At 30.1% G+C, this 24,839-nt stretch overlaps 1 protein-coding gene across 1 annotated transcript in view; it reads left to right on the plus strand.

Moving 5' to 3' along the window:
- Positions 1–24,839, plus strand: part of nAChRalpha6 (nicotinic acetylcholine receptor alpha6) — a 961,717-nt gene that overhangs the window by 80,037 nt on the left and 856,841 nt on the right. The window lies entirely within an intron of this gene.

The raw sequence follows: 24,839 nt of genomic DNA on the forward strand, positions 1-24,839 counted from the left end.
AGAAAAAGTTCGCTGAATTGACTTTTTAGTAGAAAAATTTAGCTGAATTGACTTTAACTATTGAAAAAGTTCGCTGAATTGGCTTTTTCTATCGAAAATAATAGCTGAATTGACTTTTTCTATCGAAAAGAAGTTAGCTGAATTGAATATGACGTCTATGGACGTCTATGGAAGTTTACCTGGATAGCTTTTAATGTAGAAATATGTGACTAAATTGATTTTTCCTTAATATGGTTAACTTACTCTAGCTAAATGAAATGTTGTCTAAATTGTCGTTTTCATTGGAGAAAAATCACTAAATTGAATTTTTTCATTAAAAGCGGTATTCACATAATTTTTAAAATTAAATAAAGTGATTTAAAGTCCCTTTTAAATTTCTTTAAAATTCTCACTTTTTGCCAGACATTTTCATTAAAGTTAATTCGATTAAAATAATATCTACACACAAACATACATACAAAACGAAATTGAACAGCTGCATTTGCCACAAGTGTTCAAGAGTTCACAAACACACAGACACACACACAAATACAAAACCACAAAAAATACACTTGCAACATAATTTTAAGGCAGCTGTAATGGTCTATAGTTGAGGAATCAAAAAACAACAAGCTGTAGCAACATCAGCCAGCAAGTATGGCAATAAGAGCTACCAATAACCAAACAACAACCACAAAATAAAAACAACAACAGCATTTTCCATAACAACAATAATATAAGAACAACAACAACAGTTATGCCAAGAAGAAACAGCAATAGCAATAATAATAAGATGGTGGAAAAGAAGAAGAAGCAGCAGAACAAGCTACAGCAACAGCGGTAATAGCTTAATGATTGTGGTAAAAAAGGGGACAGTGGCTTGAAATTTAAGACAATTCAGGGATTTTTTTCTCTAGGAAAAAATATTTTATCGACATTTTTCTACAGAAAGACTCAATTTATCCAACTTTTTTTTTAGAAAAGACAATTCAGGCAACTTTTGCTTTAGAAAAAGTCAAGTCAGCTAAGTCTTTTTTAGAAGAAGTCAATTCAGCTAACTTTTTTTATAGAAAAACTTAATTCAGAGAACGTTTTCTATAGAAAACTGAATTCAGCCAACTTTGTTTATAGAAAAACTTAATTCAGCTATTTTTTTCTATAGAAAAGTCAATTCAGCTAACTTTTTTATAGAAAAGTGAATTCACCCAACCCAAATTCTGCTGGCTCTTTTATAAAAAAGTGAATTCACCCAAATGTTTCTTTAGAAAAAGTCAATTCCGCCAACTTTTTCTATAGAAAAACTCAATTCAGCTTACTTTTTCCAAAAAAAGTCAATTCAGCTAACTTTCTTTTTTATAGAAAAGTGAATTCACCCAACTTTTTCTTTAGAAAAAACTAATTCTGCTGATTTTTTCTATAGAAAAAGTCGATTCAGCTCACTTTTTCTGTAGAAAAAAGTCAATTCAGCAAAATTTTTCTGCAGAAAAACTGCAGAAAACTTTTTTTTACAGAAAAGTGAATTCACGCAACTTTTTCTTTAGAAAAAAATCTGCTTACTTTTTCTATAGAAAACGTCAATTCAGCCAACTTTTTTTATAGAAAAACTTAATTCAGCTAACTTTTTTATAGAAAAAGTCAATTCAGCAAGTTTCTCTTTAGAAAAAGTTAATTCAGCAAGCGTTTTCTATAGAAAAAGTCAATTCAGCAAGGTTCTCTTTAAAAAAAGTTAATTCATCAAGTGGTTTCTATACAAAAAGTCATTTCAGCTTACTTTTTTTGTATAGAAAAAGTCAATTCAGATAACTTTTTCCAAAAAAAAAAAAAAAAAAATGTAAATTCAGCTAACTTTTTCTGTTGAAAAAGTCTATTCAACTAAAATTGTCTATATAAAATGCCAATTCAGCTTACTATTTCCATAGAAAAAGTCAATTCAGCTAGTCTTTTCTATAGAAAAATTAATTTATCTAACTTTTTCTATATAAAAAGTCAATTCAGCTGATTTTTTCTACAGAAAATGTTAATTCAGCTAACTTTTCTATAGAAAAGGTCAAGTTAGCTAACTTTTTCTTTAGAAAAAGTCAATTCAGCGAACTTTTTCTATAGAAAAAGTCAATTCAGCCAACGTTTTCTATATTTAAACTCCTTTCAGCCAACTTTTTCTATAGAAAAAGTCAATTCAGCCAACCTTTCGTATAGGAAAAATGAATTCAGCTGACCTTTGCCATAGAAAAAGTCAATTCAGCCAACGTTTTCTATATTTCTACTGCATTCAGCCAACTTTTGCTATAGTTAAAGTCAATTCAGCTAACCTTTTCTATAGAACAGGTCAATTCATCGAACTTTTTCTATAGAAAAAGTCAATTCAGCTAACTTTTCTATAGAACAGGTCAATTCGGCGAACTTTATCTATAGAAAAGTCAATTCAGCTAACTTTTGCTATAGTAAAAGTCAATTCAGCTAACTTTTTCTATAGAAAAAGTCAATTTAGCTATCTTTTGGTATAGAAAAAGTCTATTCAGCCATAGGAAAATTCAATTCAGCTAGTCTTTTCTATAGAAAAATAAATTTAGCTAACTTTTTATATAGAAAAAGCCAAATCAGCTGACGTTTTCTATATTTAAACTCCTTTCAGCCAACTTTTTCTATAGAAAAAGTCAATTCAGCTAACTTTTGCTATAGTAAAAGTCAATTCATCTAACGTTTTCTATAAAAAAATTCATTTCAGCCAACGTTTTCTATATTTAAACTGCATTCAGTCAACTTTTGCTATAGTAAAAGTCAATTCAGCTAACTTTTTCTGTAGAACAGGTCAATTCATCGAACTTTTTCTTTAAAAAAAGTCAGTAAAGCTAACTTTTTCTATAGAACAGGTCAATTCAGCGAACTTTATCTATAGAAAAGTCAATTCAGCTAACTTTTGCTATAGTAAAAGTCAATTCAGCAAACTTTATCTATAGAAAAGTCAATTCAGCTATCTTTTGGTATAGAAAAAGTTTATTTAGCCAAGGAAAAGTCATTTCAGCTAGTCTTTTCTATAGTAAAATAAATTTAGCTAACTTTTTTAAATAAAAAAAGCCAATTCAGCTAACTTTTTCTATAGAAAAAGTCAATTCAGCCAACGTTTTCTATATTTAAACTGAATTCAGCCAACTTTTGCTATAGTAAAAGTCAATTCAGCGAACTTTTTCTGTAGAAAAGTCAATTCAGCTAACTTTTTCTTTATTAAAATCAATTCAGCTCACTTTTCGTATAGAAAAAATTAATTCAGATTACTTCTCCTATTGTAAAGGCAATTCAGCAAACTTTTCTATAGATAAACTCCATTCAGTCAACTTTTTCTATAGAAAAAGTCAGTTCAGACAAAATTTTCTATAGAGAAAATCAATTCAGCCAATTTTTTTCAACAGAAAAGGCCAATGCAGCAAACTTTTCCTAAAAAGAGTCAATTCAACGAACTTTTTCCACATTATTTTCTTTGACAAACGGAAGTTCCCCAAAATTTCCACCACTGTGTCGCTGTGCAACTACAAAACCGAACATCATCTCGAGTAATTAAAAGCGAAAGTAACAGCTGGCAAAGAGAACGATGCTTCTTTTATAATTTTCTTGCGCTGTTCTTGTTCGCCTTGCTACGGGCTGGGTACGAGGAGTACAACACTTCACTTTTTTGTTGTTACTAAATTGTTGTTGAGAGTGGTGTGTGCGAGTGTATCTGTGAGGTCGGTCCTATGGTGCACATTGCCGTGGGAGTAAATATGAAAAGAAATTTCTTTTTTTTATGGATTTTCATGGCATGACGGCTACATGGCCGGGTGCCCAGATGACTGGCGGGGAATGATACAATTGAAAAGATGCGTAACGCATTTCTGCTTCTTTCTTTTAATGAAGACTGTGTTTCCCGTGAACCGAGCAAAAGTGAAAATAAATTTAGACAAGAATTGTTTTGATGTGCTTTAATTTTTTATTTGGAATTGTAAATGCCGAAACAAGTGAGGGAAAAAATGTATTCTTTTAAATAAAAATAGTTTAGCTGACTGCAAAATTTATCTGAATTGTATTTTTCTATAGAAAAGTTTGCTGAATTGTCTTTCATAATAAGAAGAGTAATCTGAATTGATTTTTCCTATACGAAATGTTAGCTGAATTGAGTTTTTCTATAGAAAAAAGTTAGCTGAATTGACTTTATATATAGCAAAAGTTGGCTGAGTTGACTTATTCTATAGAAAAACTTGGCTGAATTGACTTTTTCTACAGAAAAAGTTAGCTGAATTGACTTTTTTCTATAGAAAAAGTTAGCTGAATTGACTATTTCTAAAGAAAAATTAGCTGAATTGACTTTTTCTATAAAAAAAGTTAGCTGAATTGTTTTGTCCTATAGAAAAAATTAACTGCATTGATTTTTCTAATCCGAAAAGTTAGCTGAATTGATTTTTTCTGCAGAAAAAGTTAGCTGAATTGAGTGTTTCTACGGAAAAAGTTAGCTGAATTGACTTTTTGTATAGAAAAAGTTAGCTGAATTGACATTTTCTATAGAAAAAGTTCATTGAATTGGCCTTTTCTTCAGAAAATGTTCGCTGAATTGATTTTTCCTATAGAAAAAGTTCGCTTAGTTGACGTTTTCTATAGATAAAGTTTGCTTAATTAATTTTTTTCTATTGAAAAAGTTCGCTGAATTGGCTTTTTTAATAGAAAAAGTTGGCTGAATTGACTTTTTCAATAGAAAATTTGGATGAATTGTCTTTTTCAAAAGAAAAAGTTTGGAAAAAGTTCGCTGAATTGAATTTTTCTGCAGAAGAAGTTAGCTGAATTGATTTTTTCTATAGGAAAATTTCGTTGAATTGATTTTTACTATAGAAAAATGTAGCAGAATGGATTTTTCCTATAGAAAAAATTGGCGGAATAGCTTTTTTTATAGAATAAGCTTGCTGAATTGTCTTCATAATGGTGAAGTCAGCTGAATTGATTTTTCCTATATGAAAAGTAAGCTTAATTGATTTTTCTTTAGAAAAAGTTTGCTGAATTTATTTTGTCTATAGAAATATTTCGTTGAATTGACTTTTTCTGTAGAACAAAATTGCTGAAATGGCTTTTTATATAAAAAAGTTGGCTGAATTGATTTTATTCCATAGAAAATTTAGCGGAATGGATTTTTCTATACCTCAATTTTGCTGAATTGACTTTTTTCATAGAAAAAGTTCTCTCAATTGACTTTTCCTTAGAAAAAGCTCGCTGAGTTGACATTTTCCATAGACAAACTTGGCTAAATTGACTTTTTCTATAGAAACATATCGCTGAATTGAGTTTATCTATAAAAAAGAGTTCGCTGAATTGAACTTTTCTATAGAAGAAGTCGGCTAAATTGACTTTTTCTCGTTTACTATAGAATTTTCTTAAAGAAAAAGTTAGCTTAGAATTGACTTTTTTGATAGACAAAATTAGCTGAATTGATTGTTCCTATATATGACGTAGCTGAATTGTGTTTTTCTATAGAAAAGGTTGACTGAATTTAATTTTTCCATAGAAAAAGTTCGCTGAATTGACTTTTTCTATAGAAAAAGGTCGCTGAATTGACTTTTTCTATAAAAAAAAGTTTGCTGAATTGAGTTTTTCTACAGAAAAAGTTCGCCGAATTGATGTTTTAATGGAAAAAGTTAGCTGGATTGACTTTTTCTGTAAAAGAAGATTGCTGAACTGACTTTTTCTATAGACAAACTTCGCTCAATTGCCTTTTCTATATTGAAATGGTTCGCTGAATTGACATTTTCTATAGAAAAACTTCGTTGAATTGGCCTTTTCTTCAGAAAATGTTCGCTGAATTGATTTTTTCCTATAGAAAAAGTGCGCTGAATTGACTTTTTCTTTAGAAAAAGTTGGCTGAATTGGCTTTTTTAATAGAAAAGGTTGGCTGAATTGACTTTTTCAATAGAAAATTTCGATGAATTGTCTTTTTTTTAAAAAAAAAAAATTCTGAATTGACTTTTTCAAGAGAAACAGTTAGCTGAATTGATTTTTTCTTTAGAAAAAGTTAGCTGAATGGAGTTTTCCAATAAAAGAAGTTGGCTGAATAGGGTTTTTTTTATAGAAAACGTTGGCTGAATAGACCCTTTCCATAGAAAAAGTAAGCTGAATTGCCGTTTTCAATAGAAAAAGTTAGAGGAATTAAGTTTTCCTATAGTAGTATATTGGCTGAATTAACTTTTTCAACAGAAAAAGTTCACTGAAGTGGTTTTTGTATCGAAAAAGTTCGCTGTATTGACTTTTTCTATAGAAAAAGTTTACTGAATTGCCTTTTCTATAGATAAAGTTTGCTTAATTGACCTTTTCTAAAGAAAATCTTAGCTGTATTCACTTTTTCTATAGAAAAATTGGCTGTGTTGATTTTTTCTATAGAAAGGTTTGGCTGAACTGAGTTTTTCTATAGAAAAAAATTGGATGGATTGACTTTGTCTGTAAAAGAAGTTTGCTGAAATGACTTTTTCTACAGAAAAAGTTAGCTGAATTGACTTTTTCTACAGAAAAAATAGCTGAATTGACTTTTTCTATAGAAAAAGTTAGCTGAATTGACCTTTTCAATGGAAAAAGTTGGCTGAATTTACTTTTCAATAGAAAAAGTTTCCTTAATTTACTTTTTATATTGAAAAAGTTGGCTGAACTGACTTTTTCTATAGTAAAAGTTCACTGAATTGATTTTTCCTATAGAAAAAGTTTGCTGAATTGGCTTTTCCTATAAAAACAAGTGCGCTGGATTGATCTATAGAAAAGAAAAAGTTCGCTGAATTGACTTTTTCTATAGAAAAAGTTCGCTGAATTGATTTTTTCTATAGAAAAAGTTTGCTGAATTGACTTTTTCTATAGAAAAAGTTCGCTGCATTGAGTTTATCTATAGAAAAATTTCGCTGAATTTTCTTCTTCTATAGAAAAAGTTCGCTGAAGTGACTTTTTCTATAGAAAAATTTCGCTGAATTGACTTTTTTATAGAAAAAGTTAGCTGAATTGATTTTTCCAAACGAAAAGTTAGCTGAATTTACTTTTTCTATCGAAAAAGTTCGCTGAATTGACTTTTTCTACGGAAAAAGTGAGCAGAATTGAATTTTTCTGTAGAAAAAGTCCGCTGAGTTGACTTTTTCTTTTCTATTGATTTTTTCTATACGAAAAGTTAGTTGAATTAGCTTTTTCTATAGAAAAAGTTAGGTGAATTGATTTCTTCTATAGACAAATTTAGCCGAATTGACTTTTTCTAAAAAATTTCGCTAAATTGACTTTCTTTGTGGAAAAAGTCGGGTAGATTGATTTTTTATAGAAAATTCGGATAAATTTACTTTTTCTATATGAAAAGTTAGCTGAATTGACTCTATTCTATAAAAAACAGATGAAAGAAAAGTTTGCTGAATTGACTTTATTTTCTTTAGAATAAACTTGTTTTAATTACTTTTTTTCTCTCGAAAAAATTGTTTAGATTAATTAGTGTGCATTTATGCACAAATAATACATTCCATTTCTACAACTGCGCTTTCTACATCTAGCCCCCAAAACCTCTTCATTTAGAATAGTTTACATATCCCCCACACATACATTCACAACATCACGCATGCACAAGCACCAACATGGAAAGGATAATGAAATGTTCCATTAAAATGAAGATAATGTTGTCATTTTGTTCCTCATGAGCTGTCTTTTATAGTAGTTGTTAGGAGTTGTTCTTTTTGTTGTTGCGTTTCTAAGTAATAAACTGAACTACCATTTGGAAAGGAAAGCTGTCAACAATAAGGCGGCACAATAAGGGCATAACCTACAATTGAAGTAATGAACAAAGAAGTGGAGGGAAAGAAAATGAAAGCTTCAGGGTTAAGGAGGAAGAATAAGAAACTGGTAAGAAACAATAGAAGGAATTCATTTTACAAGATGAGGGAATAATACTTAAATTATTTTTAAGTCAGATTGTGGCAACAATTAGGCATGTTACAGAGAAGGGCTGATGGCGAATATAATTTATATTAGTTTTTAAAGTTGACAAACAAACGGCTCAATAGTTAGGTTAGCTTACAATTGTGCTCAAGTACATGGGGCCGTATAAGTAATGACAATATGCATACCATCCATTGCACCAAAACCAAAAAAATGCCTTCTTTAATAAATCCACGCTAGTTGGTCTGTGGCCACTTGAAAAAATATTCTTTAATAAATCCACGCTTGGTGGTCCTTGAGAATATATTCTCGCTCTTCTTAAAAACTCTTTCCTGACAACTCTTTATTATACATTTGAATTTTAAATGAATATTTTCAAGGATTAAATTTTCAAGGGCCACCAGATGAACCAGCGTGGATTTGAAAATAATTCTTAAAGTTTATTTTGCAACTGCCATCAGACGAAATAGAGTATATTTTTAAAGATCTCTTCGAGAACCGTCAGATGAATAAACGTGCATTTTGAAAGAATAGACGAGACCAAATACCAGCAAAAAACTACAAAAACTACAATTGACATATTTTGATTACACTGGGTGGCGTTAGTGTCAATCATTGACATACCTCCACTTTTCTCAAATATTGGTCCTTTAACAACATTTACTTGGAAATATTGCTACCAAAAGCCTCCTAATACAAAATATTTGCAGAATCGCTCTATACTACTGCGAACGTACATTGGGCTGTATACATATTGACACTACTTATACGTACCCATGTACAGTTGGGAAATCAAAAACAGATATTGCTAGAGATTTAAAATTAACAGATCTTTACACCTTGCTAGATGAATTTTTTTAATGGCACCCAGAGATTCGATTTGCTGAAAATCTTTACGTAGAAAATATGACCAGAATTTTCATTGAGAAACTGTTTTAAAAATGAATAAATAAACCTATTTTAATGCCCTGGAAAGATATTTTTAGGTGCTGGCGTTTCTTATTTATCTGCAAAGACTTGTTTGATTCAAAGCATCAGACCTAGAGATTTATTTTAAAACATAGTTTATTTAAAACTCAATTGTCCTGCCATTGATTTCTTTAGAATTTCAAATAGAAAATTATTTCAGGGTTATACAATTCCATTCCATGACCAAGTCAGAAACAAATGACCAACCATTCACAACACATCCAAGCCTTGTCCTGTTTTGGTAACAACAATTGTTTTCTAAGAATTCTAATTTCATGCTATTGTTGTTGGGATTTTTACATTTCCCTCCCAATTTTTTGCTGTTGTTGAAAAGGGAAACAATTTAGTTGGGGAAAAAAGAGTAAATAATGTTTTGTTGTTGTTACTGCTGCTGATTTTCCAAAGAACAATCAACTGTTTGAAATTGACTTCAATAATCACAAATGTTTTGTTTTCAAAACAGCAAAAAATAATCGACAATACAAATGCGTAAACATAAATTACAGAGGCAGTTGGGTTTTTTCTTGCTTTCAATTTTACAATTGAAATTGTTATATGGCCTGTTCGAGGGAAAAAGGTTAAGGTTGCTGGAATATTTTGTGGAAATATTTCTTTTTTTTTGGAAATTGAAAACTAATCATTGGCAACATGATATCATAACATTTAATCAAGGACAACAAAAGGAAAGTCAATTATTTGAAAAAAACGAAATTCCTTTGATATGTCAGAGAAAATATTTTTGTGGGATAGGAGAGATGTGAATGGATTCAATATAAATCATTGTTTTGTTCAGGGTTGCAGAGTCGGAGTCGGAGTCTAGCAAATTTTACTGGAGTCGGAGTCGTGAAAAAATCTCGAATCCGACTCCGGGCGAAATTCTTTTTTTTCTAAATTCATCAAAAGATTTTTTTTTTTCATTTTAAAACTAAAAAGAATTTTTATTTTATTTTTATGTGGTAGGGAATCGTTTATTAATTTTAAAAGATAACTATTAGAAAACATATAAGCAAAGACTTTATTGTAATTATTTTTTGTCCAATTGATCGACTAAAATTTTTGCAAAAAAATGCAGGGACAATGTAATTATTATTGCACCTTCTGCATCAGTGTTCAAGCTGAAACGAGTTCTTATTTTACCGTCACATTTATGGATCTATTTGTCTTTTGGTCCTTTAAAAATATTCTTTAAAATATCACGTTTATTTGTCTTTTGGTCCTTGAGAATCTACGTTCCAAAAAATATTCTTAAAAAATCCGCGTTCGAAAAAATCTACGGACCTACGTTGTGAAGGTCCTTGAAAAAATATTCTTTAAAAAATCCACGTTTGTGAAGGTCCTTGAAAAAATATTCTTTAAAAAATCCACGTTTGTGAAGGTCCTTGAAAAAATATTCTTTAAAAAATCCACGTTTGTGAAGGTCCTTGAAAAAATATTCTTTAAAAAATCCACGTTTGTGAAGGTCCTTGAAAAAATATTCTTTAAAAAATCCACGTTTGTGAAGGTCCTTGAAAAAATATTCTTTAAAAAATCCACGTTTGTGAAGGTCCTTGAAAAAATATTCTTTAAAAATTCCACGTTTGTGAAGGTCCTTGAAAAAATATTCTTTAAAAAATCCACGTTTGTGAAGGTCCTTGAAAAAATATTCTTTAAAAAATCCACGTTTGTGAAGGTCCTTGAAAACATATTCTTTAAAAAATCCACGTTTGTGAAGGTCCTTGAAAAATATTCTTTAAAAAATCCACGTTTGTGAAGGTCCTTGAAAAAATATTCTTTAAAAAATCCACGTTTGTGAAGGTCCTTGAAAAAATATTCTTTAAAAAATCCGCGTTTGGAAAGGTCCTTGAAAAAATATTCTTTAAAAAATCCACGTTTGTGAAGGTCCTTGAAAAAATATTCTTTAAAAAATCCACGTTTGCGAAGGTCCTTGAAAAAATATTCTTTAAAAAATCCACGTTTGTGAAGGTCCTTGAAAACATATTCTTTAAAAAATCCACGTTTGTGAAGGTCCTTGAAAACATATTCTTTAAAAAATCCACGTTTGTGAAGGTCCTTGAAAAATATTCTTTAAAAAATCCACGTTTGTGAAGGTCCTTGAAAAAATATTCTTTAAAAAATCCACGTTTGTGAAGGTCCTTGAAAAAATATTCTTTAAAAAATCCGCGTTTGGAAAGGTCCTTGAAAAAATATTCTTTAAAAAATCCACGTTTGAGAAGGTCCTTGAAAAAATATTCTTTAAAAAATCCACGTTTGCGAAGGTCCTTGAAAAAATATTCTTTAAAAAATCCACGTTTGTGAAGGTCCTTGAAAACATATTCTTTAAAAAATCCACGTTTGTGAAGGTCCTTGAAAACATATTCTTTAAAAAATCCACGTTTGTGAAGGTCCTTGAAAAATATTCTTTAAAAAATCCACGTTTGTGAAGGTCCTTGAAAAAATATTCTTTAAAAAATCCACGTTTGTGAAGGTCCTTGAAAAAATATTCTTTAAAAAATCCGCGTTTGGAAAGGTCCTTGAAAAAATATTCTTTAAAAAATCCACGTTTGTGAAGGTCCTTGAAAAAATATTCTTTAAAAAATCCACGTTTGCGAAGGTCCTTGAAAAAATATTCTTTAAAAAATCCACGTTTGTGAAGGTCCTTGAAAACATATTCTTTAAAAAATCCACGTTTGTGAAGGTCCTTGAAAACATATTCTTTAAAAAATCCACGTTTGTGAAGGTCCTTGAAAAAATATTCTTTAAAAAATCCACGTTTGTGAAGGTCCTTGAAAAAATATTCTTTAAAAAATCCACGTTTGTGAAGGTCCTTGAAAAAATATTCTTTACAAAATCCACGTTTGTGAAGGTCCTTGAAAAAATATTCTATAAAAAATCCACGTTTGTGAAGGTCCTTAAAAAAATATTCTTTAAAAAATCCACGTTTGTGAAGGTCCTTGAAAAAATATTCTTTAAAAAATCCACGTTTGTGAAGGTCCTTGAAAAAATATTCTTTAAAAAATCCACGTTTGTGAAGGTCCTTGAAAAAATATTCTTTAAAAAATCCACGTTTGTGAAGGTCCTTAAAAAAATATTCTTTAAAAAATCCACAATGTGAAGTTCCTTGAAAAAATATTCTTTAAAAAATCCACGTTGTGAAGGACCTTGAAAAAATATTCTTTAAAAAATCCACGTTTGTGAAGGTCCTTGAAAAAATATATCTCTTGGAATCGATGTCGAATGAATAATACCCGAACTTTCTATCCAAATGTGAGGTATCAATAAAGTGGTTCATTTTGACTGTGTGTCCCTTTTATACCCTCAGCATTTCTGCTAACGAGGGTACATACACTTTCATACGGGCAAAATGTGCCTCATCGAAATAATGGTTTTAGACCCAAAGTATGTTTGGACGAAATCCGTTTCAGACAATTTGGAGTTGATTTAGCCATGTCCGTCAGTCTGTCTGTCTGGCTGGCTGGAGAGCACGATAACTCTCGAACGGATCAACCGATTCGGTCCAAAATTTGGCTTTCGCAATATTTTGTCCAAACTTAGTTTAAATGCGAAGATGGGTTATATCGGTCCCCTCCTTCCGGTACCTCCCCCACAAAAGTTCGAAAATGTTGGGAAAATTTGTGCGCACTATAACTCTTGAAGGGAGTAACCGATTTGGTCCATACTTTGCACATCGTGAAATTTCTACCAGACTTAAATAAAGTTCAAATACGGGCTCAATCGGTCCATTCCTTCGGGTACCTTTCACACAAAATTTCGGAAAAGTTCAGTTTAGAAGCTGCTCTCGAAGCGCTTTGATTTTTGCTGTAACAACTTGTATTCACTGCCCCCTATACGATGGTACAAGTTTCATCAGCGGCTAGTCCATACTTTCTGAAAAATAGCTTGAGAAATAGTTTAAGTTCGAAGATAAGTCATATCGGTCCAATCCTTCAGGTACCTCCCCCAAATAATTTCAAAAATGTTCGGAAAAACTGCGGCCGATAACTTTTGAAGGGAGTGACCGATTTGATCTATACTTTACACATTCTAATATATTTACCAGATATAGATCAGGTTTGAATATGAACTATATTTTTCCACACCTTCGGGTAGCGCCAACACAAAATTTCGGATAAGTTCACTTTAAAACCTGCTCTTGTTCAAGCAACTTGAATTTGCTCAATTACGACAGTAAACGTTTTTTTCAGAGGCAAGTCCATACTTCTTTAGAAAACAGCTCGATAGGTGTAAAAAACCGCTATGGCATCATATGTAGTGGCTGGAGAGCACGATAACTCCCGGACCGATCAACCAATTTGGTCCAAACTTTGGATCTCCTAATATTTTGTCCAAATTTAATTAACTTCTAAAATGGCCCGTATAGGTCCTTTTCTTAGGGTACCTCTCCCATAAAAGTTGAACGTTTGTGCCTTAGTGCAGTTAAGGCTCTGTCCGAAGATCGTATGTAAATGTATGCCGATGGTGTTTGTTGTGGTTATGTCTAGAACAATATTATGTTTTCCGTAAACAAGTCCATGCTCCCTGGCATACTGGTCCAAAATTTATCCGATGACCCATTTAATCCTAATCATCACTTTTGTCGGCAAGTTTAAATGTCCAAAAGGGCCACAAAATTCTGAAAAGAGCCCAGACATAGACTGAGGGTATACCTTTGTCGGCAAAGCCGACTAATACTTTTTTACTTGTTTAGATTTCGTTATATATCTTTCTAAATAATAATGACATCTTTGGACAATATATAGGGATTAAAGTGATCTTCCTTAGAAATATAAAGCATTTTTATATAATTTAAATTAAAAACATTTCGTGGAAAGCTAGTGTCCAGGAGTAGTGGTTTAGAATATCGTCCCCTTCCTACTATTGCTTTAACTTGTTTTGACTTTAGAATTCCTACAAGTCTTCTGCTAGAAGTGAGGGCCTATTGGACTCCTACGAAAGATCTTGTGGTCTTCTATGAGAAATCCTACTGATCATCAACATGAATACCAACATGTTTTCTACGTATGCCCTAAGATCTTCTATGAGGAAACATTCTGGACTTCAAAGAAGAGATTAGAACAATTTCTATGAAAAGAAGTACTGGTCTACCTATGTGTTGCCTGGTGTTTACTATAATTCTGAAATATTTTGATAAAATATTTCATTCCACATTTTCGGATACATTTCCACAAAAGTTCAAGTTTAAGACAGGCCTTGAATTGCTTATCGCATGTAGTACTTATGATCCAGATTACAAGTTTAAACAATCCAAAGAAGATTTTGTTGTCATATATCACATTCCTGAACAAAGCCTGGTATTTCAGAACCTCTTACAAAAGCCATAAAAATTTGGTAAAATATGTATCATGGTGATCTCTCCTTGCATGTTAAATCATCGACATTGCCTTCATCACCGTCCACGCTTTCAGTGGTATATGAAATTCCTCTCGGTGTCGACTCCGGAGTCGGAGTCGTGAAAAAACTGGCCTGGAGTCGGAGTTGAAGGAAAAATGGCTCCACTCCGCAGCCAACAATAAGTACATAGTCCAGAAAACACAAACATCTATAATTTCAATTGCTACGTTCACTGGGGCGTATAAATAGTGACACTACGCATACGCCCCCAACCCCTACATAATCTATTTTATAAAATATCAACTGTAGCTTTGTAAATCGATATTGTAGTTTTTTTGCTGGTCTTTGATATTTGAAAAATATTCGTTAAAAATCCCCGACTAATATTCTGAGGTTCTTTAGAGATTTCTACTCAGAGTTTCTTTGAAAAAAAAATTGATTAAAAATATAAACAATTCGTTAATAATTTACGCCAGAGGTTCTTTGAAAAATATTCGTTAAAAATTTACACCTGAGGAAAGGCGATTTCATTCTATATAAGTCCTTTATAAGTGGTGTTCTATGTACTGACGACCGTTTTGGTCTTCAATCTAAACAAAGACCGCTGAAAGTGGTTTACTACTAACAGAAAACCGGCAAAAGGGATGTTCTGTCCTTAGAAGAACGTTTAGGGTTGCCCCTATCTAAAGATGACTTTCAAGGGGACTTTCTATCTACAAAAGACTATTGAAAGAGATCTTTTATCTTAGAAGTATGCTTATGTCTACAGAAGAAAGCTGAAAGAGAACTTCTGTCTATAGAAGACAATTGGAAGAGGTTTTCTTTCTAAAGAAGTCCTTCGAGTGGTGTTTTATCTACTGACGACCTTTGAAAGTGGTTCTGTACCTCAGAAGGCCGTTGACAAAAGACATCTGTCTTCTATTTAAGTAAAACTGTTATAACATTTATTGAATTGTGTCTTCTGTCTTTTGAAAATTATTGAAAGACGTCTTTTGTCTATATAAGACCTTTGGAAGTGGTTTTCTATCCACTGAAAAACTAAGAAAGAGTGTCTTCTTTGTATGGAAGACATTTGAAAGAGGAATTCTGTTTTTGAAAGAGGGATTCTATCTATTGAAATCCGTTGAAGTGGTTTTCTTTCTACTAAAGAACATTGAGAACGATGGGTTCCTATGTATAGATTCTATAGCTTATTATTGACACACACCGAAGGGATCATTGCTTCAAAAATCGCCCATCGTGCTTAAAACACCAAATCCCAATTATAGCTTTGTGTGCTTCTTCATTTAGTTGAATATTCTCTAAAAATTTCACGCTTGATGGTCTGATGGTCCTGGTAATATACTCCTAAAAAATTCACGCTTATTGTTCTTATCTTCATTGAAGAATATTCTTAAGAAATCCAAGCTCAGTGGTCATTTGGTCCTTTAAATATATTTGTTAAAAATCAATCTTGCTGGTTTGTCGGTGCTTGGAAAATTATATCTAATTATATCTATTATATATTCTACGAGTACTGAAGACGTTTTAAAGCGATTGTCTATGTATAGATTTTGCAGCTGATGTGCAACAACATCGACGAAGAGATTTAAACAATTCTTTCTTTGTATAAGAGTGCGTATGAGTAGTGTCAATATGTATACGACCTCATACCTAGAAGACAAATCCCTAATTTTAGGTCAATAGTGGGCTTCTGTTATTTCTTGAATATAGTTTTAATGTCCACCCCTTTTCGTCTATTTCTTATTTCTTTTAAAATCCACGCATCGTGGTCATTGGAAAAAATATTTTGTTAAAAATCCACGCGTAATGGTCTTTGAAAAAAATGTTTTGGTAAAAATCCACGCGTAATGGACTTTGAAAAAAATATTTTGTTAAAAACCCACGCGTAATGGTCTTTGAAAAAAATATTTTGTTAAAAATCCACGCTTGATGGTCTTTGGAAAAAATATTTCTTTTAAAATGCACGCTTGGTGGTCTTTGGCAAAATATTTGTTTTAAAAATCAGCGAATGATGGTCTTTGGAAAAAATATTTCTTTTAAAATCCACGCTTGATGGTCTTTGGAGAAAATATTTCTTATAAAATCCACGCTTGATGGTCTTTGGAGAAAATATTTCTTTTAAAATCCACGCTTCGTGGTCTTTGGAAAAAATATTTCTTTTAAAATCCACGCTTGATGGTCTTTGGAGAAAATATTTCTTTTAAAATTCACGCTTGATGGTCGTTGCATAAAATATTTCTTTTAAAATCCACGCTTCGTGGTCTTTGGAAAAAATATTTCTTTTAAAAATCCACGCTTGGTGGTCTTTGGAAAAAATATTTCTTTTAAAAATCCACGCTTGGTGGTCTTTGGAAAAAATATTTCTTTTAAAAATCCACGCTTGGTGGTCTTTGGAAAAAATATTTCTTTTAAAAATCCACGCTTGGTGGTCTTAGCAAAAAATATTTCTTTTAAAAATCCACGCTTCGTGGTCTTTGGAAAAAATATTTCTCTTAAAAATCCACGCTTGGTGGTCTTTGGAAAAAATATTTCTTTTAAAAATCCACGCTTCGTGGTCTTTGGAAAAATATTTCTCTTAAAAATCCACGCTTCGTGGTCTTTGGAAAAAATATTTATTTTGAAAATCCACGCTTCGTGGTCTTTGAAAAATATTTCTCTTAAAAATCCACGCTTCGTGGTCTTTGGAAAAAATATTTCTTTTTAAAATCCACGCTTGATGGTCTTTGGAAAAAATATTTCTTTTAAAATCCACGCTTGATGGTCTTTGGAAAAAATATTTCTTTTAAAATCCACGCTTGATGGTCTTTGGAAAAAATATTTCTTTTAAAATCCACGCTTGATGGTCTTTGGAAAAAATATTTCTTTTAAAATCCACGCTTGATGGTCTTTGGAAAAAATATTTCTTTTAAAATCCACGCTTGATGGTCTTTGGAAAAAATATTTCTTTTAAAATCCACGCTTGATGGTCTTTGGAAAAAATATTTCTTTTAAAATCCACGCTTGATGGTCTTTGGAAAAAATATTTCTTTTAAAATCCACGCTTGATGGTCTTTGGAAAAAATATTTCTTTTAAAATCCACGCTTGATGGTCTTTGGAAAAAATATTTCTTTTAAAATCCACGCTTGATGGTCTTTGAAAAAAATATTTCTTTGAAAAATCCACGCTTGATGGTCTTTGGAAAAAATATTTCTTTTAAAATTCACGCTTGATGGTCTTTGGAAAAATATTTATTTTAAAGATCCATGCTTGATGGTCTTTGGAAAAAGTATTTCTTTTAGAATCCACTCTTGATGGTCTTTGGAAAAAATATTTCTTTTAAAAATCCACGCTTGATGGTCTTTGAAAAAAATATTTCTTTGAAAAATCCACGCTTGATGGTCTTTGGAAAAATATTTATTTTAAAAATTCACGCTTGATGGTCTTTGGAAAAACATTTCTTTTAAAAATCCACGCTTGATGGTCTTTGAAAAAAATATGTTTTTAAAAATTTTCGATTCGTGGTTTTTTAAAAAATATTTCTTTTAAAATGCACGCTTGATGGTCTTTGGAAAAAATATTTCCTTTAAAATGCACCCTTGATGGTCTTTGGAACAAATATTTCTTTTAAAATGTACGCTTAATGGTCTTTGGAAAAAATATTTCTTTTAAAATGCACGCTTGATGGTCTTTGGAAAAAATATTTCTTTTAAAATCCACGCTTGATGGTCTCTGGAAAAAATATTTCTTTTAAAATCCACGCTTGATGGTCTCTGGAAAAAATATTTCTTTTAAAATCCACGCTTGATGGTCTCTGGAAAAAATATTTCTTTTAAAATCCACGCTTGATGGTCTCTGGAAAAAATATTTCTTTTAAAATCCACGCTTGATGGTCTCTGGAAAAAATATTTCTTTTAAAATCCACGCTTGATGGTCTCTGGAAAAAATATTTCTTTTAAAATCCACGCTTGATGGTCTCTGGAAAAAATATTTCTTTTAAAATCCACGCTTGATGGTCTCTGGAAAAAATATTTCTTTTAAAATCCACGCTTGATGGTCTCTGGAAAAAATATTTCTTTTAAAATCCACGCTTGATGGTCTCTGGAAAAAATATTTCTTTTAAAATCCACGCTTCGTGGTCTTTGGAAAAAATATTGTTTTTAAATTCCACGCTTGATGGTCTTTGGAAAATATTTTTATAAAAATCCACGTCTGGTTGTCGTTTTGGAAAAATGTTCTTTAAAATCCCCTCTTATAAATTTCAAGTTTCTTAATAAATATTCGTTTAGAAAATTGTAACTATTCTAAAGGGCGTATAAGTATCGTCAACATGTATACGATCCAAAGCATGTTTAGCCATTGACATTTTTGCGAATTTGTGAGGTATCTACCATTAGTCCAAAAGAACGCAAAACCATTTATTTTGATAGAATTATTCGTAGCCTTGTTACTACACTGTCATGTTGTATCTCATTTGTATTACCATTTAATGTAAATTCACCATTTTCTCTTCCTCCGCTGGGGGGGAACTCAACAGCCATCACAAACTTAGTGACCATTCCAGCTAAGTTCTCTTCACAGCCAGCAAACCAATCACTAGTCACAAACACTTTGAATTCAATTTCCGTTGTTGTCTTTCTCATGGCAGCATCATGTTCTTGATGGATGAAGATGATGAAGGGGAGAAGGATGAAGAGCAGAAGTTGATAGCGGTGGAGCTTCTTTAATTTGCTCACTCGTCTGCTAAGGAAGTGATGGTGTGAGTCTACATAATATTCTCTTGACAGTTAATAGAATATTGAACATTAAAGACGAGCTGCACACACACACACACACTCACAGATTCTTATAGAGTTGTGCCACATGCCAGCCAGCTTTGCTAACCAGCCTGCCTGCCTATGCGAAATGTTATCGAAGCCATAGATAAATGCCGAACATTGTAACACGTCCGTTACAAGTAACGTGTACAACAACAAGTACATGACGTATACAACAACAATGGCTGAACATTTAGGCTAACACGCACCAATCAATAGAATTGCGTGAACCGAGAACCCAAAGAACTCTAAAGAAGAAGTGGAACTATTTAAAAATTCTTTTGTTGTATTTTTACGCGCCGGATGCTAACAACGTGGCTTGCGCCATACCGTGAATGGCGGAAACTGCTCAGTATTTGAGGCTCTTTTTGAATTTTGTATTTCTTGAATATTTTTATTAAATAATCAGGCATTCCCTTGGGTATTTTGGTGGTAGTTATTTGTGAGCACTATGATAACGATGATGATGGTGATTGTTGTAACAACCATTTCGTTATCTCCTCCTACTCCTTCAGAAAATCACAACCATTTGTTATTGTTTATCTAATAATAACTTTGTAAATGGTATTGTAAGGAATTGTAAGAAGTTTGAAAATGTTATGTGTGGTGGCAGGGTGGGCAATGGCGTAGTCCACAAAAGAACTGCCTCTGCTTAGAATAATAAACGTTGAAGAAAAATACCCTTTCCAAGACTCTCGACTGCGCCTCTGATAAACTGGTGAACCCATTATTTGAACAAAAACAAATCTCTAATGATATTGTTATTCCATGAATTTGAAGTGAAATTGATTTACTCTGTCATTACCATGGCAAATTATTCAGAAGGCTTTCCCAAAAATTGCTATGATAATTGAAAACGCATTGAGTAAATAGATGAATAGTAGAAATTAAATGGTTCTTAATGGTAACACATCCATTATTAACAAGGAATGTTGAAAAGTTTATTTGAAAGTTTTCTTGTAGTTGGGAAGGAGTTAATTATGGCACCAGTCGCTAATGCAGAATATATAAAAGGGAAACAGAAAGGCTTTTCTAACAAGCTCTTTAGCAATAGCAGACTGGTGAAAGGTCTATTTGAAAAAAAAATATATTCTTTAAAGAATCCACGATTATTAGTGTTTTTATTTTTGAATTCGAAATTTCTATTGTTCTAAAAATCCACTATTATTAAAACAATATTTTTAAAACAATATTTTCAAAAATCCACGTTTGTTAAATAAGTATTTTTTAAAAATTCAAAATTTAAAAAAAATATATATTTTTAAAAATTCCCAATTAAAAAAAATTAAAAATTAACAATTAGTAAAAATATATGTTTTTAAATACACGATTATTAATAATCTACAATTAATAAAAAAATTTTTAAACATTCATGATTATGAAACATTATTTTTTTAAATACAAATAAAATAAATAAATAAAATATTAAATATTAAGATATTTTTTTAATATTTTTTAAAATCTACGATTTATAAAAAAAAAATATTTTTTTTAAATATTTTTTTTAAATCTACTATGTACAAAAAATATTTTTTTTAAATCTATGATTATTATTTTTTTTAATGCACGATTGATTATTAAAAAATATTAATATTTTTTTTTTAATCTACGATTATCACAAAAATATTTTTTTAAAAATGTTTATTAAAAAAATATTAAAAATAAAAAATATTAATAATAATTTTATTAAAAATCTAAGATTATTAAAAAATGATTTCTAAAAACCTACGATTATTGAAAAACATTTTTTTTTAAAGTATACGATTATTAAAATTATTTTTGGAAAAATTTACAATTATCACAAATATATTTTTTTAAAAATGTTTATTAAAAAAATATTAATAATAATTTTATTAAAAATCTAAGGTTATATAAAAATTATTTTTAAAAACCTACGATTATTAAAAAACATTTTTTAAAAGTCTACGATTATTAAAATTATTTTTTTAAAAATCGTCGATTAATAAAATAAATATATTTTTTTTAAAATCGTGGATTATTAATTTGTTTTAATGTACGATTATTAAAAATAATTTTTTTAAAACCTTCGATTATTAAAAAAATAATTTTTAGAAATCTTCCATTTTTAAAAGCTAATTTTTAAAAATTTGCGATAATTAAAGAATATTTTTTTTACAAACTCACGATTATTAAAAAATAATTTTGTAAAAAATTATAATTATTAAAAAATATTTTTTTTTTAAATCTACGATTATTTAAAAAATACTTTGTTAAAAATTCCGAGATTTTGAAAAAATATTATTTTCATAACAATCCACGTTTATAAAAATTTATTAAAAATTATTTTTTGAAAACTCAATATTATTATAAAAAGATTTTTTTAAAAATCCACAATTATCAAAAATAATTTTTAAAAATTCACAATTTTTGAAAAAAAAAAATTTTTAAATATTTTTCAACATCCAAGTTTTTTGAAAAAAAAAGTTTTTTTTAAAAGTCAACGATTTTTGAAAAAAAATCGGTAAAGAATCCACGATTAGTATTTTTTAAATTCGTAATTATTAGAACATATTTTTAAATATTAAAAAATATTTTTAAATTGTAAATGTTCTTAAGTAGCCGTCCTTTGGCCGGGTTTTAAGACTTTCTCCTATGGGCAGGTGCAAAAGTGGGCTACGCGATCAAAACTCTCTTTTAAATTGTAAGTGTTCCTAAGTACCCGGCTTCGACCAGGAATTTAATACATTCTCCTATAAACTGGTGTAAAACTAGGTCGCGTGCACAAAAGTACTCTCCATAAGCTTTAAAACGATACCCATATTGCCAACGTTAAAATTGTAAAATGTATTCTGCAGATCTTTTGTTGTCAATCAGCGGCGAGATCATTGTATAAAAATGCTCTATTGTACGTGAGTGCGTATGAGTAGTGCCACTATGTATACGACCTTATGCCTAAAAGACAAATCCTAGTTATAACTCAATAGTGAGTGGGCTTCTGTTATTTTCTGCATATTCTTTTGTTTTGATTTTGGACGCTTGATGATTTTTGGAAAAAATGATTCTTTTAAAATCCGTGCCTAATGTTCTTTTGAATTTCGTTTTAAATCCTCGCTCGCTTTGGAAAAATATTTGTTTTAAAAATCGTATTCTTTGGAAAACTATTTGTTTTAAAAATCCAAGATTCATCAATCGTATTCTTTAGAAAAATATTTGTTAAAATTGTAAAATGTCAAGACAAATATCTTGGGAAGTATGAACTTTCCCCTGGAAAATTATAAATCGGGGTATTCAGGGTGCCAAGAGCTATCTACTGTAAAAATTTCAGCCCGATCAGAGAGGTGCCTATAAACAACCTAATGGTGTACGAAATTTCGGAAATATCAAGACCCATATCTCGGGAAGTATGGACTTTCCCCCGGCAAAATAAACATATCATTGTGTTTAGGGTCCCAATGGCTACCTTTGGTAAAAATTTTAAGCCTATCCAAGAGGTGCCCATAAACAACCTAATGGTCTACGAAATTTCGGAAATGTCAAGACCCATATCTCGAGAAATATGGACTTCCCCCCGGATAGATCGTTGTATTCAGGGTGACAAGAGCTATCTACTGTAAAGATTTCAGCTCGATCCGACAGGTTCCCCTAAACGACATTTAACCAAAAATCCACAATTGTTACAATAATATTTGTTCTTAAATCCACGATTATTAAAAACATATTTTTTTAAGAGTTTACAATTATTGGAAAATATTTTTTTTAAATTAACAAATTTTAAAATAATATTATTTAACAATTTTTAAAATAATGTAATTTAAAATTCACAATTAAAAAAAAAAAAACAATTTTTAAAAATACTCAATTATTAAAAAAATATTTTTTTTTAAATCCACGATTATGAAAAAATAATAAAAATATTTTCTTTTAAATACTTGGTTATTAAGCAATACTTTTTTGAAACAAAATAATTTTAAATATTTTTTAAAATCCATGATTTTTAAAAAAAAAATTCTTTAAAGAATCCACGATTAGTGTTTTATTTTTGAATTCGAAATTATTAAAAAAATATTGTTTTTAAAAATCCACGATTATTAAAACAATATTTTTAAAATAATATTTTCAAAAATCCACGATTGTTTATTTTTTAATTAATTATTAATTTTTTTAAAAATCTACGAGTATTAAAAAATATTTTTTAAACATCTACCATTATTAAAAAAAATTTAAAATCTACGATAATTAAAAAATATTTTTTTTACAAATTCACGATTATTAAAATATAATTTTTTAAAAACTCTACAATTATTAAAAAAATATTTTTTTAAAAAAATCTACGATTATTAAAAAATATTTTTTTAAAAAATCCACGTTTATTGAAAAATAATTTTTTAAAAAATACACGATTATTGTAAACATATTTTTTAAAAATCCACGAATATTTAAAAATTATTTTTTTAAATATTTTTTCAATAAACGTGGATTTTTTAAAAAATATATTTTTAATAAACGTGGATTTTATAAAAAATATATTTTTAATAAACGTGGATTTTATAAAAAATATATTTTTAATAAACGTGGATTTTATAAAAAATATATTTTTAATAAACGTGGATTTTATAAAAAATATTTTTCCAATAAACGTGGATATTTAAAAAAAATATATTTTTAATAAACGTGGATTTTATAAAAAATATTTTTCCAATAAACGTGGATATTTAAAAAAAATATTTTTTTAATAAACGTGGATATTTAAAAAAAATATTTTTTTAATAATCGTGGATTTTTTAAAAAATATCTTTTCAATAATTGTCGATTTTTAAGGAATATTTTTTCAACAATTGTCGATTTTTAAGGGATATTTTTTTAATAAACGTGCATTTTTTAAATGGTATTTTTTCAATAATCGTGGATGTTTTAAAAAATATTTTTACAATAATAGTGGATTTTTTCAAAATATATTTAGACGTAGACTTTTAAATAAAATATTTTTTTTAGACGTGGATTTTTAAAAAAATATTTTTATAATTTTGGTTTTTCAAAATAGTCTGGCTTTACCCCATTATGTTTGTTTTAATATTTAAAACAACTAGTTTATTAGTGGAGAAGGTTTGGCATTGTTCAACAAGGGATAAGGCAGGGAAGACTAGTTTCGATCCACGCCACCGGATCTCATCAGTTCCCTTGTTATACCCTACACCACTACGTGGGGAGGGTATTATAAGCTGGTTTTGGCCAAAAAGTTTGTAACACATCGAAATAATGGTCGTAGGCCCATACTTATATATACCAAAATGAATGTCTCGACGAGCTGAGTCGATCTGGCTATGTGTGTCCGTCCGTTAGTCCGTCCGTCCGTCTGTCCATCTAAACTTTGTAATCACGCTACAGGTCGCAATTTTGATCGGATCGTCACGAAATTTTGGATGTTGGATGATCAGAGAGGTGATGGGGGTCCCTGAGGGGAAGAAGCCTATTGATTTTGGTGATGGTCGAATAATATTTAGGGGTCGGAATGGGCAAAAAACTTATGTGGATAAAAAGACAACGTTTTCTTCCAAAGCGAATATCTCAGCTTCTATACGGGGTATACCAAAAGCAAAACCTGACAATGAAAGTAGAAAATATCGCCTTTCTAATGATGTAAAGTAGGTTCTCGTAGGTGATCAAACAACGAAGATATCAGAATAGTGCAAATAAAACCCAAATTGTCATTTTTGCAATTTTAATTATAATGACGAATATCACAGCTTTGGTTGGGGACTTTCCAAAAGCAAAGCCTGGCTGTGAAAGTAGAAGATCCCATCTTTACAATGATGTAAACTAGGTCGGCGTAGGTGACCAAATAACGGAGATATCGCAATAGTCGGTAATACATCCCATTTTTCGATTTTTTTGTAATCACG

This window comes from Musca autumnalis, unplaced genomic scaffold (assembly GCF_047663935.1).
Source record: "Musca autumnalis isolate F117 unplaced genomic scaffold, ASM4766393v1 scaffold_2, whole genome shotgun sequence".
Lineage (NCBI taxonomy): Eukaryota > Metazoa > Arthropoda > Insecta > Diptera > Muscidae > Musca > Musca autumnalis.